Source organism: Alosa alosa, chromosome 7 (genome assembly GCF_017589495.1).
Source record: "Alosa alosa isolate M-15738 ecotype Scorff River chromosome 7, AALO_Geno_1.1, whole genome shotgun sequence".
Classification (NCBI taxonomy): Eukaryota; Metazoa; Chordata; class Actinopteri; order Clupeiformes; family Clupeidae; genus Alosa; species Alosa alosa.
In genome coordinates this window covers 18,923,355-18,939,914 of record NC_063195.1, presented here as the reverse complement: position 1 = coordinate 18,939,914, position 16,560 = coordinate 18,923,355, and the positions used below count along the sequence as shown (strand labels likewise).

Below are 16,560 nucleotides of genomic sequence, written 5' to 3'. Positions count from 1 at the left end.
AAGTAGAACAGGTGCATGAGGGTGACAGAGAGAGAGAGTGTTGTTGTGTGTGTGTGTGTGTGTGTGTGTGTATGTGTGTGTTCCAAGACTTGGTGTCTGATCAGGCCTCCTGGGTAATGGGAAGTCTCAGCAGGGCGGGACCAGCCTTTGGATGCTGCTGTGCGGGGCCTGCAACCAGATAACCTATTATCCTCCTTACCTGCTCCTTTCACACAAGATCACACCAATTCACACTTAAATATGACCACACACACACACACACACAAGCTCATCCTTAAACCCCAGTGAGAAACAGAAATCTGAGATTGTTGGGAAGGTCAGGGCGGAGAAGCCGCTATCGTGTGGATTAATACCTCCCTATTGCTGGTCAGTAATTGCAGGTTAGTATCCTCCAGGCGATTGAGATATTGTTTCATTGTTAGCGACTACTGTTTACTTTGTAAACTGTGCTATGTTTATCCACCTGGTCTGCTTGTGGGGGGAGTTTGATCCATATTGGAACTGTTGTTCAAGTTGAGGTTTGGTCAATGTTATGCATTAAAAACATTTGCTGCACAAAAACATTAATTAAACATAGGACATTACGGTGCAACCAACTGAAGCATGACAACGGAAACATACACTACATTTAGAGGTGGTTATAGAGGTACTCTGTGTATTTTATGTGTTAAAGTATAATGTATAGGTGCATAAATCTATTAGAATTATTTTTGGAATTAAAAGTAAATAGGCTATCGTCATTTTCATAAATAATTTAAAGTGTAAGTGTTGTGAAGTGAAATTCACTAATTTTGCACTGATTGCAATGCCTGATATATTATGTAAATTATATCTATGAATTAGACGCTCTGTGACCTGAAGGATTCAGCAGCCAGTCTAACTTGTTGGTTCAGTTTCTTTACTACGTTGCCTACTTCTAATAGGCACCTATATAATTATAATCTTCACATTAGGTTAATAAATACAAGAACCAGTCACATTGGCTACTCTACCCACATCCACAATGATTTTCTTGCCTAATGGTCCAAAGCTGATGTCCAAATTTAATGAGACGACATGGACCCACCTGTCAATCAAACGCCATGAAAGACAACATATCTGATTGATACAACACAATCAAACGACAGGGAAGTCTACTCAGTAAACAGCACAGTGAAACGACAAAGAAGCTGACGTGCAAAACAGCAGAATGAAACAATACCTCAGGGTACAGAAACATGTATGGGATTCCGAATGAGATGTAATTAAAACTTGGCTAAACTAGGCAATCGTTTAGTAAACGTGAGCAATTAGTATAAGTATATATATACTCTTTTCATCCTGTGAGGGAAATTTGGTCTCTGCATTCATCCCAATCCGTGAATTACATTACATTACATTACATTACATTACATTTGGCTGACGCTTTTTTAACCAAAGCGACTAACAACATGGTAAACAGTAAGTTTTAGAACAATTCTCACAATTTTAGGACAGTTTAAAAACATTAGAGTACAGTAAGAATAAGTCGCCGGTGAGTGCTGTTTTTAACAGTTACTTGTCAGTTTAAAACGGCTGGTGAGTGCTAGGATCAGTAAGACTTGTTGTAAGTGTTGCTATGAGAGTAGATGTTCTCTAAAGAGCTGGGTCTTAGTGAGACACACTCAGCACACAGTGAACACACAGTGAGGTGAAGCACACACTAATCCCGACGCAATGAGTTGCCTGCTACAGCGGCGCTCAGGGAGCAGTGAGGGGTTAGGTGCCTTGCTCAAGGGCACTTCAGCCGTTCCTATTGGTCGGGGTTCGAACCGGCAACCCTCCGGTTACAGTAGGCCACAGCTGCCCCTCAGTTGAATGTTTTGTCACATCTGTCGTAAATTGAATATTGCATAGACAGACAAATGTTTGGTCACATCACATCTTCAATAGACATTTAGTGAGAGAGAGAGAGAGAACGACATGAAGAACGATTATCTTTGGGGATCACTTTCAGAGCGATTTTGAGAACGATAAAAAGCTAATAGCCAATCAGAACCCAAATATTAGCCGTCACATTCATTAACACAAGGAGAGATTTTGTTTATCGTTGTTCAATATGAACGCTTTTATTGTATGGTTATAGTTATCGTTATCGTTTTTGGTGTGAATGACTCTTAACAGCATACTTCCATCAATGTTTGTAAGTCTCTTCCACTGTGTTAAGTTGCAAATAAAAGCATTAAAATGTGTCTGTGTGTGTGTGTGTGTGCGCGCACGCGGGTGCGTCCACCTGCGTGGTTGTGTGTGTGTGTGTCTGCATGTGTGTGTGTGTATTTTTGGTCAACAATCAGTGTTTATTACTGTGCAAACTGTATACAACTTTTTGTTTTGTTTTGTTTACTAAAACTTGCTTTGTTGTTGCCTTCTACATGCAGCCCCACATCTACTAATCAGGGGTGTGTTTCCCAAAAGCATAGTTGCTAACTAAGTTAGCTACTTTGTTTGTTGCAATGCAATTTCCGATTGCCAATCAATTAAGTTGCTAACAGGTTAGCAACTATGCTTTTGGGAAACACTAGCCTGGCGGGGCCATCCTATATCATTGAGATGTATAGTCTGGCATCAAACCATTCACCTCGCTTAATCCAAGGGGCGGGCAGAGAATTGTCTTTCAAACTGCCTAGGCATGCAATAGGCCAGCTTACGACCATATCCATTATCCGGTCGGCAAAACGGCAAATACATCCTTCTTCGAAAGAAATGACTTAAGTGCATTGTGTTGCTCAACTTTCAAAGAAAAGCACAAGTCCAACTCCTCCAAAGTTGACGCCAACGCCGTTTCAAACAACCGCTCTTCGTTCGCCATAGCCACCTTCCTTGTTGTTCACAGTCTTGGGACTGTCGTTATCCCTGTTAAGCCCGCCTTAAGACTCTCTAACAAAATAGAGGCTGTGATTGGAGAACATCCACGGTGCTAAGCCAATAGAAATCCCTATGGTTCGATACTAGACGTACAGGCTGAGCAAATTAATTTGCCGCCGCTAGGGTGCGTCTAGATTTCTAGGCTAGGGAAACACCCCAGTCTGGTGAAAAGATATTGCCTCATCTAAAGAAGAAGAAAAAAACCTTACAAAAGAAAACATCACAGTTATTCAATGGCACAGGTTCCTGTCTGGCTGGTTCTACAACTACAGACATAGGGGCATTTAGAGCATACAGTGGTGCTGTGTAACATGATATTCCAGATTATCAGGGCACGTCAACGGATATCAAGCTACAAGGCAATGAAGTCAGCTACGGGTGGTGGTGGCTAAAGGGCGCTAGGATGGGTGGGGTAGTTAAGGCAGTTAGAAGTGGAGTAGTTAAGAGTGGGGGCAGTTAAGCATGAGAGGTTAGGAGACGGGCAGCCAGGAGTAGATTGTTATGTGTGGGATTGAGGTGGTTAGGAGGGTGTGTGGGGCAGTTAGGAGCGAGAGTGGGGCAGTTAGGAGGGAGAGTAGGGTGGTTAGGAGATATAAAAGCACATTTAAATTATTCTAGGCATAGGAGGATTGTTAAGAGGAATGATAATGAGTTATGGTTTAAAATAGGTTAGAATAAATATGTTAGAATATCCTCTTTCATTTTCTATAAAGCAACACTAACTCTATACCACCACTCTCACTCATGCTCCTGAATCAATGTCCCAGATTTATTTTTTTGAGCACACACACACACCGAACAGTCAATAGTATGCTACTAAGAAAAAGTGTGGGAATGAAAGAATATATCATATTTCTGCATATAATTATATATAAAGAATATATTCTTCCATATGAAGAATATATTATATTTCTGCATATAATTAAATATATTCAGCATAGACTTCCATGCAAGATAACCGGGTATGTTGGATATAGTTTACTTAAAAGAAAGGATTTGAACAATTAACTTTAGCAGTTGGTTTTTCCGCTCGCCGGCATCTTGCTAAAACCTTTCTTTTTAGTAAACTCTGTGTACACAAACAATGGGCCTCATTCACCAATATCTTCCTAAGAATTTTCTTAACTGTGGTCTTAAGAAGGTCCTACGAAAACTCAAACTTGATTCACGAAGGTGTTCTTAAACCTCAGAATCGTTCGCAGTTTTGTTCTTTTCATGCTGAATCCCATTTCTTCTTACACAGTTTTTCATTACATACTTACATCGCTAAAAAGCGCTTACCCATACTTCAGATACTTTTTCTAAACTCTTAACACAGACTCACACCTACAAAACACAATTGGCCAAATGGATAATTTTCTTCTCAAAAACACATTTTGTTAAATATATACTAACTCTTCATTTCAATACAGAACACATCTTTCTCTGCACACACCAACTTTACCAAAACACTGGAAATCTGACTCAAAATGAAATTATTCTGTCAAAGAATAACACTTGTTTTCACTTCACAAGGTGCATGCAGTCAATCAAAGTACACCAGGTTTCAAAATACTGGCTATTGTTGACATTACAAAAACTGCATAGACTTGTATGTTCCAGTTTTACAGGTATTTGCATGCAAAACATGCTATCCACCGTTTTTACACTAAATTTCTTGGTTGGGAACTGTATGTCCACATGTAATGTTCACATTCAAAAGTATTCCAGTAAAAAGCAAATCAGTTTTTTCCCTTTACTGTTTACAGGTACAGTAGAAATACTGTTTACAGCAGGGGTCTCAAACTCAAATGAGCTGGGGGCCAATTCTGCCAACGTCATCTGTTTGGAGGGCCGGCTATTTCTGAAAATGCAATGTTCTTTTTTTACCACACACAACTGCAAACAGAAAGTGCAAGTGTTTTATCTAGTTTTAGACACCTGTGCTAGCAACCTTAGCTAATAAATAAAATAATGATAAAACAAATATTAATACAAATTATAAAACAAATGAAAAGCATAAAAACAGGTATGTGTGTGTTTCACACCAAATAAAAATATTTTCCTCTCATAACTTTTTTAAACCTGGCAAACTATAGGCGTCAGGGTTAAGGAAGCAACACCATTGGATTTTTATATCAAATTTTCAAAAGGCCATGGCTTGAAAGTGGTCAGAGATAAAGTCCTACTGTAAATGTAAAAATCTTTGAGTAAAACAAAAGTTTATGAAGGGGGTAAATTTACCCATCTAATTTGCCACTGGATGGCAAGCACCTCAAATTGCACCTTTCTAAATACTGGATGAACATATTTGAGCAGGTTTACCTTCCTTTTTTCATATTACCCACATAACAAATTAACAGGAAAACACCTAAGATGTATATGGTTTCTAAACCACAAGGCCTACAATAAAGTATTCTGGTCAAATCAGTTCCTATCGCGGGTAATCAGAAGTTCGCATCGTATTGCGGGTGACTTTGTAGTTTAGAGCCCTATTTCTACTAGCCCTGCTGTCTGTACCACGTCCATTACGGACACTATCATCACGATTACCACTGCAACCAAAAGGATATTCTCCTTCAGATTTAGAATAGGTGAAAAGCATAGCCTACCTAAGACTTCATCACACGTAAACGTTTTTCAACATTTGGTGCAGGCCTATTTCTGCTTAATTTCTGCTTCAATGTATGCAACACTATGGTCTGCATCGCTTCCGCGTCATTACAAATGCACGTCTTTGTGTTTCTCGCGTGTAATACAAGTATTTCCTGAAAACTTTGCGCAGCGATTTTGGGTTTGAATGAAGCTCTGGATGTCTAGCACATAGTGGAGCAGAGTACAAATTAGATTTGTCACCGTACTTGGAACTATCGTCTATTTTAATCAGTATCGTTGTTTGTCGCAATTAAAAATAGTCTCAAGGGCCGGATTACATTATTATTTTGACATACGTCGCGGGCCGGAATTGGGCCGGACGCGGGCCGGGTGTTTGAGACCCCTGATGTAAGCATTGTGTAAATGTGTTCATTGGCTGCATATTGTGTGAAAACGACATGAAATGTGTGAATGGTATATGGCCACAAAAGACCGACGCTGTGCTAATTGTGTTTAGAGTTTTGAAAATGTGACAACTGGTTAGACAAACGCGAAAAAAACTGTAAATTGACAGGGCGTGCCAATTGTTCTTAATTAGCATCTGTAAACACCCTGTCAATCACCATAAAAGGGCATGACACTGCAGGACCTTGTGCACACAAATTGAGGCTGAGGCACCAGCTTTCATTTGTAGCCTACCATATATTATAAACTACATGAGCAAGACAATTTGATTACCGTATATGACACATGCTTTGAAGTGAAAGCACTGCTGAGGGGAATTGAACAGTAAATTAGTTGTTACATTTAGTAGCTAGTAGAAAAAGTGAAAAAGTGTTATTTGTTGTGTTAATTATTCATTCTAAAATGTATTGTAAAATAGTGGGATTTATTTTATTAAAAAAATAATTATGGCCCCAGCTGTGGCGCAACTGGCTGGGGCACCTGCACCGTACGCCGGCGACCCGGGCTCGACTCCCGCCCCGTGGTCCTTTCCGGATCCCACCCCTGCTCTCTCTCCCATTCACTTCCTGTCACTCTCCACTTTCACTATCATTAAAGGCATAAAAAGGCAAAAAATATATACTTAAAAAAAAAATTATAATATTTTTATTCAAAAATATCCTAAATGATAAAATATATAGTTGTCATTTAATTCTATTATATTTTATACCTGCAGATATGATGAAAATGCAATAACCATTGATTTTGCACAAACAAGTCAGTTCTCAAATGTCCGTAAGAGTGCTCTTGAGTGTTCGTAGATTCTGTTCTTACCTAAGAACAAGACAACATTGGTGAATAACATAATCTTTGTAAAAACTGCGTAAGTGGGTTTTAAGAACAAATTTCTTCATAAGAACGGTTGGTGAATGAGGCCGAATGTTCTCAATGCTAGAGTTCATGTGTAGAGACCATGGTGATACTTTGAGCAAAGTTTCATGTTGTGTTGAGCCTTCTTAGTGTTTTAATCGTAGTATGATCGCATCAAAATAGTGCCTCTAGCACTCTCATTCAAAAGGCCATTTGACCCGAAAACGACTATATGGTCAATCTTAAAAGGGGTGTTTACATCCTAATTATGCTTTTAAATAAAAGTTTGACTCAGGTACATTCACAAAAAGACCCTAGGTTGCATTTTGGCGAGAGTTATGCTTTAAATGACTACTAAATATTTGTTTCGATAATCATAAAATATAGCATGGGATAGAGAAACAACCAAGAGAATACACTGTGCAACAACGATTAAATAAAAGAGGCCTAATGCCCAATCACTCCATTTTCTTATTAATATACATTGTCTACAAAAGACTTGCAATTGCAAAGAGGATGGACAATATATATTGTTACTGGCCGACCATTTCCCCTTGGGGATCAATAAAGTATCTATCTATCTCTATACTTCTCGTCCTCTCTGTCTCCTTAACAGTTGCCCCAACTCTGTCACCCCCAGTTACCCATACAATTGAAAGATGTGTGTGGGATCACTAGCTCCAATAGCTCTATTTGCCCCCATTTCAAATATATATTTAGAGTTTGGTTCCAAAACACTATATTCTCCATTTTAATGAATTTTCATAATTACTTTAACATTTTGTTTTACAAGTCATTTTAGTGGAACTGTAATGGGGTTATTGTTACTACATTTATCTTTAATCAATCAAAACAAAGCAACTGTAATTGATATTGATATTACCTGAAATACACAATGAAATATCATGACCTATTAATGTTTTCAAGACAAGACATCAAGTTTCAAGACATCTGTCGGGCAACTATATTCACATATTGCACATACAAATTTGTATATCACATACAAAAACCCTGTAGATGATTCCCCTGTAGGTGAGATGCTCACCCCCACACCGCTAGCAAAAACCCTGTAGATGATTCCCCTAGGTGAGTCATGGAAAGTCACCACAAACACGGTCACATGCCAAAGGGTGAGGCCAAACCCACACAAGGGACACCAGAACCCTCCCCAGTCATACAATGTCACATGAAAGGAATGACTAATATGCTGTTGTGTTTATAGAAGTCCTGTACCACAAGACAATCTGATCTGATCTGATCTCTTCATTCAAGCTGGGAGATATGCTGCCACTGTGTGCAGCTGTGCAGTGATATTAGACACGTGACACGTGTGATGCTGGCACCTGGATCTGCCAGCATCGACCATAGGGAGCTATCGATGGAGTCAAGCCAATCTGATGTGATAATGGGTCATGCTGATGAAGACATTGATGGCGTGGTCACTGTGATAACATAGAGATTATAGGCTTGAGGAATGTGGTGGTGATGTCTGTGGTGATGATGCTCTGCAGTTGCCTGGCTACAGATGTCTGTCAGCGCAGAATCTTCTGAGAGATAGTCAGCATCTAGAGTCGAATAACATGTGTGTAACACACAGACCAACACATTCCGCATGCACATACACACATTGTATAAAATATATTAGTATGAAATGCAATGTTAAGATACACACCATGGACAAAACCATTGTTTGTTGAAATTGCTATGACAAAAATGTGTTGTAATCATGACACAGCAGAGGTGCGTTCAAATTCGCAAACAGGCGAACATTCAGGAATGTTTGCAAACTTTTCGGGTTTGCCTTGAGTTCTCCGCAAAACACTCGCAAACAGTTTGAGGAGGTCGCTTTCCGCAAACACACCGGGGAGCTGGTCGAAGGGTTACCAGTAAAATGGAATGTTTACACCAAATTGTTCAAATGTAACTGTCCAGAGAAAACATGTTTGCCAAAAAACGTTCGCCACCACAGTTTGCCAAATTTGAATGTAATTGTTCAAATGTAACTGTCCAGAGAAAACATGTTTGCCAAAAAACGTTCGCCACCACGGTTTGCCAAATTTGAATGTAATTGTTCAAATGTAACTGTTCAGAATGAGCATCGTGGTGAACAATGATGTTCACCACGATGTGCCTAATCTGAATGCACCCATTTTGTCCCAGGTTGTTGTAAAACGTCACTGTCTAATGACATCACAGTGTCATGTTGACATTATTTGTAAAAACAGCCGACTGATTTACAAATCGCAGTAGCAGGCTACAGTATACATTTGTATATAAGTTAGTCATGACAGCTGCAGCTTGTGCGTGTGCATAACCAAAATAAATTGTATGGGGGTCAGTGATCAATACGGAGCATAACAATACACACACATGCACCTGTTAAATAATTTGTCATTACAAATCATTACACATAAATCTTCCTTGACATGTTGCTTTTCAGAGAATGCAGAGCAATACCACACAAAGGCCTGGCGCATACCAGCCTAACCAGGGTATGATTGTGCACGGTGCACAATGGCACTCTGACAAAGGGATAGGGGTACAGGTAGGAAAGATTACGTAGTGTGTGTGTGTGAATATGTGTGTTGTGTGTGTGTGTGTGTGTGTGTGTGTGTGAGTATGTGTGTGTGTGTGTGTGAATATGTGTGTGTGTGAATATGTGTGTGTGTGTGTGTGAATATGTGTGTGTGTGTGTGTGTGTGTGAATATGTGTGTGTGTGTGTGTGTGAATATGTGTGTGTGTGTGTGTGTGTGTGTGTGTGTGTGTGTGTGTGTGTGTGAAATATGTGTGTGTGTGTGTGTGTGTGTGTGAATATGTGTGTGTGTGTGTGTGTGTGTGTGTGTGTGCGCGTGTGTGAATATGTGTGAATATGTGTGTGTGTGTGTGTGAATATGTGTGTGTGTGTGTGTGTGTGCCGTGTGTGAATATGTGTGAATATGTGTGTGTGTGTGTGTGCATCTGCATCTATGTCTAACAATGGTGTGTGTTGGCCTGTATCAGAGAGAATGTGTGTGTTGTGTGTGTGAGTGAGTGCATAAGAAGTGAGCATTACTCTATATCACTAATATAGCCCTTGTTGCTGACAGCATACCGTAATTTGTGTGTATGTGACACAAAGCCACACTGAACTTACTCAAATGCACACACACACACACACACACACACACACACACACACACACACACACACACACAATCATATACACTACTATGCTACTGTACTACTATATAGTATATACTCTTGAACAGATCGGGTCCAAAGATCAATCACTACCATTATACAAATACTCAAAGGCAAATGGAAGTCTATAGAATTACTGGAAGAATTCATGATGGAACTCTCCAGAAGGAACTGTCCTCTATATATGAGTCACAGTGAGAGCTTCCACCCCTTACCTATGACCTATCTGTGAGGTTGATGCACCTACTTCATGTCAGCCAATCCCTGTCCAGATATGTCATATGTCTCTTTTACGACAGAGAAAATTCTGTTGAGTAGAAAAGTAGGGATTGTACTGTGGCGATCTTGCAGACCACTATCGCCACCTTGTGGACATTAAGGAGTTAGCATAATTGAAATAGCTGGACTGTGTGTGTGTGTGTGTGTGTGTGCTTTTTTCACCTGCCTAAAATGTCTGAATTCATCAAAGTTCTTCAACCCTCTGCTCAGTCTGTACCTACAATTGGTTCAACTAGGCACCTGGAATGGAACAGTCTTCAAGGAGTTCCATACATTTTGAGATCTTGGCTGCTTTTTTTAATTTCTTTTTTTTTTTCAATAGCATGCAAATCTGTAGTAAAGGTAAATGGTGAAGAATATAAAATATGACATAAACAAATATATCTCTTAAGACTGATACAACTCCATACTGACAGTTGTTTCACTGCCATTAATTTCCCTCTAAAGCAAACTGGCATGGAATGCCTTCTCTCATATCCTGAAGACGTACTTGTGCAATAGTCAAAGTCAAGTCAAGTCACTTTTATTTATATAGCACATTTAAAAACAACAGGAGTTGACCCAAAGTGCTTTACATGGCAATGAGAGGTTAGGCAACAGTTGAAACATAAAAAGGGGCCCAGGGATACACAGGTCTGACTAAGAAAATATATAAAAGTAAAAGGAAAAATAATATTACATGAGTATAAAAATTAAGAAGTAGTACATTAGAAAAAATAAAATAAAAATAAATAATAGTAGTAGTAATAATAATAAGATCAGTAGAATAGATAAAGTTAAAAAATATATATAATATAAAAATAAGAACATAAAATAAATGGAGTAAAACAGGTAAAATAGAGTAAGCAGGATATATAAATTAAGATAAATAAATAACTAAAAGTAAGTGGTAGATAAAAATAAGTAAAAGGTAGAGGGACACACATGCAAGACACAGGGGGCAGAATTAAAGGTTGTTAAAAGCAAGAGAGAAAAGGTGCGTTTTTAGATTAGACTTAAAACTAGCAAGGGTAGTCGAAGACTTAATGTGGGGTGGGAGGGGATTCCATAAGTTTGGGCCAGCCACAGAGAAGGCCCGGTCACCTTTTGTTTTGAGATGTGTGCGGGGGACAGTTAAGAGTTGTCTTGAAGATGACCGGGTCAACCTAGAGGTAGAGTGTGGAGAAAGGATTTCAGCAATGTAGGGGGGTGCTACGCCATTAAGAGCTTTAAAAACAAAAAGTAAAATCTTAAAATCAATTCTAAATTTAACAGGAAGCCAGTGCAGCTGAGCCAGGACTGGTGTGATGTGCTCTCTCTTTTTAGTACCAGTAAGCAATCTGGCTGCTGCATTCTGGACCATCTGTAATTTGTGAATGTTAGATTGGGTCAGACCTGTGTATAAAATATTGCAATAATCGAGTCTGGAGGTAATAAAAGCATGTATAAGGGTTTCAAGGTCGTTTTGTGATAAAAAGGACTTGAGATTAGCTATGACTCTGAGTTGATAAAAAGCCACTTCGGACCACACTGTTGATTTGTTTATTAAAATTTAGAGAGCTATCCAGCATGACACCAAGATTTCTAACCACGGAGTGCACATTTTTTGAGAGTGGACCAAGAGTACTGCTGAGGCTGGAGACAGAGGAGGGTGGACCAAATATGATTATTTCAGTTTTGCTGTCGTTGAGTTGTAGGAAATTGCAGGCCATCCAAGATTTAATATCAGTGAGGCAGCTATGTAGTTTATTTAGTAAACATGGGGTCTGAGGAGCCACTGGGAGATAGATTTGGGTATCATCAGCGTAGCAGTGGTATTGGATACCATATTTATCAAAAATGGAACTGAGGGGCAGCATGTATAGAGAGAAGAGGAGGGGGCCAAGGATTGAACCTTGGGGGACCCCACATTTCATGGTAGCAGATGAAGATGAATGATTTCCCAATTTGACAGAAAAAGTCCTATCTTTGAGGTATGAGGTGAACCAGGTGAGTACAGTGCCCTGCAGACCAACTCTGTGTTCCAGCCTGCACAGCAAGATACCATGGTCAATGGTATCAAATGCAGCACTGAGATCTAATAAAACTAAGATGGCACAGGAACCAGAATCAGTGCAGATCAGAATGTCATTGTAAACTTTCAGTAGGGCAGATTCAGTGCTGTGGATAGCTCTAAAACCAGATTGGAATTTATCTAATAAATTAAAACTGTTTAGATATTCTGTGAGCTGCAGGAAAACCACTTTCTCTAAAAGTTTGGAGATAAAAGGCAATTTTGAGATAGGTCTGTAATTTTTTTTATCCTTAGAGTCAAGGGAAGGCTTTTTTAGGAGAGGTTGCACAGTAGCATGCTTAAAAGAGGATGGGACAACACCAGTGGCTAGTGAACTGTTTACTATAGCCAGAATGAAAGGACAGATAATTGAATAGATATCTCTGAAGAGACAGCTCAGAGGAAGAATCTGGTACAAAGTGCTGGAGATGGCTGCTAATGGGGGGTTGATGCTCTGCAGGGTCAAGAGTAGAAGAAAGGATATTGGCTCTTATTAAGTCAATTTTTTGAATAAAATAATATAATTCTAATATCTTGCAATACAAGATGCTCCCACTGTGTTCATATAATCCTTACTCTGGCAAAGCGTTTTGCTTTAGCTAAAATAATTTGCCTTGTTTAGGTAAATTGAGCATTATATTATACAGTACACACACAGATAAATGGGGGTGTTATTTCTGTACCCCAAAGGTAAATTGTTTGGGAAAGTACCCTCGAAGGTACAGAAATGGTCCTTAAGGTGATAACTGTGGACCTTTGTTTAATGTCAAAGGTATGAAATGATTGTTGACAGCAAAGCCTTTACTCTCCGAATGAACCAGTCTGTTTCACAGATTGCAGGAGTGTTTAAATGTGATAGGGGGAGGAACTGATGAGTCACTTTTCAGAACATTCTACATTCATTTTTTGACAATGCCTGTCAGAGGAGAATATTCTGTAGAGAACGTAACTCGTGGAGAAGACCTAGTGGCTCTTTTTTTTTACTTAAAGGAGAATTCCGGTGTGATATTGACCTAAAGTGTATTGAAACATGATACCGAGTGTGAACGTGTCTCATAGCCCATCTCGGCTTGTCCCCTGCACTCCAAAAATCTGGCGCTAGTTAGCCGATGCTACCAACAGCTTTTTTTCAATAGTGGTGCTTCGCATCGGGCTAGCCATGCAAATAAATCACTGTTTTACACCCATTTACGAGGCTCAATGTATCTCCACACTTCATTGATAGACTTCCGAGGGCCCTGACATTTAAAAACGAGACATTGAGAACTTTGAAAAGCACTGGTAGTTTACTTACAAGACGATTTATACAGACAGTATCTTCACGAAAGTTTATGGTATGATAAGGGATCAGATTCCAAAAAATAATTCAGTGGAAATGCACGGATTCCAGTTGCTGCTACTGGAAGAAACTGGAATCCATGCATTTCCACCGAATTATTTTTTTGGAATCTGATCCCTTATCATACCTGTTCATTCTTACCGCTGTTCGAATTTATCGTGACTAAATTCAAGATGGCTGCAAACGTTACACTTTGTGAAGATACTGTCTGTATAAATCGTCTTGTAAGTAAACTACCAGTGCTTTTTCAAAGTTCTCAATGTCTCGTTTTAAATCTCAGGGCCCTCGGAAGTCTACCAATGAAGTGTGGAGATACATTGAGCCTCGTAAATGGGTGTAAAATAGTGATTTATTTTCATGGCTAGCCCGATGCCGAAGCACCACTACTGAAAAAGCTGTTGGTAGCATCGGCTAACTAGCGCCAGATTTTGGAGTGCAGGGGACAAGTCGAGATGGGCTATGAGACATACGTTCACACTCGATATCATGTTTCAATACACTTTAGGTCAATATCACACCGGAATTCTCCTTTAAGAATTTTCTCTCTGTATGTATGGTCCTTTGATAGGCTGAGGAGATAAGACATAACCTCTATGTTGGAAACGCTCCTAATATCAATGGATTTACACTGGAAATCTGTGACAGCGCTTCAATTCCTGTTTTGGATGGGTATTGTCAGCCATCAAACGTGTGTTTCCAGGGATTAAAGAATTTACGGAAAATTGTGGTCTCACTTGTACTATTGTTTCCCTTATATATTAGCCAGTCTGGAAGCCAGCCTGAATTTACCTCATCTACAAAATTTGAGGTCAAGTAATTCAGCCTGGAGTCGGTCCTTAGACAAGTCTATGCCCGAACCAGACGTGTTCCGTCCAATCAAATAATTTAGGCTGGCTTTTTACGAGGATGGACATGAGCAACAGTTACAGTACGTAACCATCCAGTTCATCCTGTGCGTGCTTGAGTTGTCCAGGTGTACATCTCTGGAGGAAGTGTGGCGTGTTTACATACTACTGGCACCATCTTGTGGACATAAACGGATTAAAATAACTGGACTGAGTGTGTGATAGCCTACTATAATAATAATAATAATAATAATAATAATAATAATAATAATACGTTTATTTTATATAGCGCCTTTCTCAAACCCAAGGTCGCTTTACATAGTAGGAAGGCAGGGAAACACAATGTGAATTCCACTAATGAGTGATCAACTTTCTTCAATGCTACATGAGCTATTTTTAATTAAAAAAGGAAGGGGTGTAGATGGGCTTACTGTCATTTCATTTGGACTGGGAGATGCTCCAAAGTCATTTTGTATTTACATGATATTAAGAAAACACCTGCATTAATTAACCACCTGAAGTAAACACTTAAACCAGTGAGCCTTTTCTCACTCGACTCAAGTTTTACTCAAGTCATATTTATTTATTTCATGACCTTAAAGCAACACAATGCAGTTCCTTCACCTTAAAATAATGTCTTCAAACTAATTCTGATGCTACACTGACTTATGGAGACTTTTAATATGGAGAATGCAGTCTCTGACATTGCCAATGAAACATTTGATATGGCACTATATGTACCATTGTTTTTTCGGGTATGACCAAGACCCTTATAGTCAGTTTTTGACTAACTGTCATAGAGCTAAAAGGATGAATATTGACACCAAGGGGCATTAATATAAATTATTCCATAGTGTTGGTTCAGACAAGAAATACAGGGTAAAAGATAATTGCTGCAGACGCCCAGGAGCTTTCAAACATTTGCATTACCTTAAATCACATTAAAAAAGGATTCAGTCCTCTACTGGAGGTCTGGGCAAATGGATTGTTCACTGATGATCCCCATCCAACCTCACAGTCACTGTAGTAGTTGGGAATGTTTATCTCGGTTCTGTCACTAGGTGGCGGCATAGGGTTGTAAGTACCATGTAATAGGTAGCACTGGGTAGTATAGCGTGGTAGTAGGCCAGTGACGGTTATGCTCGTTGTACTGCAATTACTAATGTTCAGTAAAAGCCAACCTAAAGGTTATTCAGCTGCCCGTCCATTCTTGTATAGCAAAGAGGATATTACATTTGGCGACGAGGAAAACGGTGAGCTCAGAAGAAGTTGAAAACAACAGTCAAACAACCTGAGTGAAAATCGCGGAGACTCGGCTAATGTCAGACAACGAAGAAGCTAACGCTAACCGAAACTTGGAGATGGCTATGATGATGGTAGCAACACTCACGGCTTTTGACAATAACGCCCAAACTTGGGAGGGGACATTCTAAAACGCTTAACGTGAAAAAGCTTAAGGTGGCTTAAGGTAGGAAAACAACGATGAATCATCACCAAATTTTGCATGGCCATATCTTGTCATAAAAAAATGAGCCTGTCAAAAAAAAATAAACCGAAATCCAACGATTATAGAAGATATCTCACATTAACGTTTTCTTGTTCATTGGCGCATATGGCGGGAAAAAGGCTTAACGTGGTTTAATGTACCTAATCAACGATCAATGATCACCAAATTTCTCTTTCATATTGCTCCTAATAAGCACATAAAACTGTCAAAGTGTCAAACCCAAAGTCCAATTATTATGGACGTTATCTAACATTAAGCGTTTCTGCTTCATTGAGGCCTATTGAAAGGAAAAAGCTTAACGCGATTCAATGTACCTAAACAACGCTCAGTGATCACCAAATTTATCTCATATATTGCTTATCATAACCACTTAAAACTGTCAAAAAATCGAACCCAAAGTCCAACTATTATGGACGTCATCTGACATTAAGCGTTTCTGCTTCATGAGGCCTGTTGAAAGGAAAAAGCTTAACGTGGATCAATATACCTAAACAACATTCAGCGATCACCAAATTTCTCTCATATATTGCTCCTCATAAGCACATGAAACTATCAAAAAATCGAAACCAAAGTCCAATTATTATGGACGTTATCTGACATTAAGTA

The 16,560-nt window shown here is 39.2% G+C and overlaps 1 long non-coding RNA gene across 1 annotated transcript in view; it reads left to right on the top strand.

Moving 5' to 3' along the window:
* The first annotated feature begins 251 nt into the window (after positions 1-251).
* The window catches only part of LOC125297940, a 31,356-nt gene continuing 15,047 nt past the window's right edge, over positions 252-16,560 (top strand). Inside the window, exons 1-2 of the long non-coding RNA XR_007194129.1 lie at positions 252-380; positions 9,212-9,316. This is a non-coding gene — a long non-coding RNA (uncharacterized LOC125297940). The remainder of the gene's footprint in view (positions 381-9,211; positions 9,317-16,560) is intronic.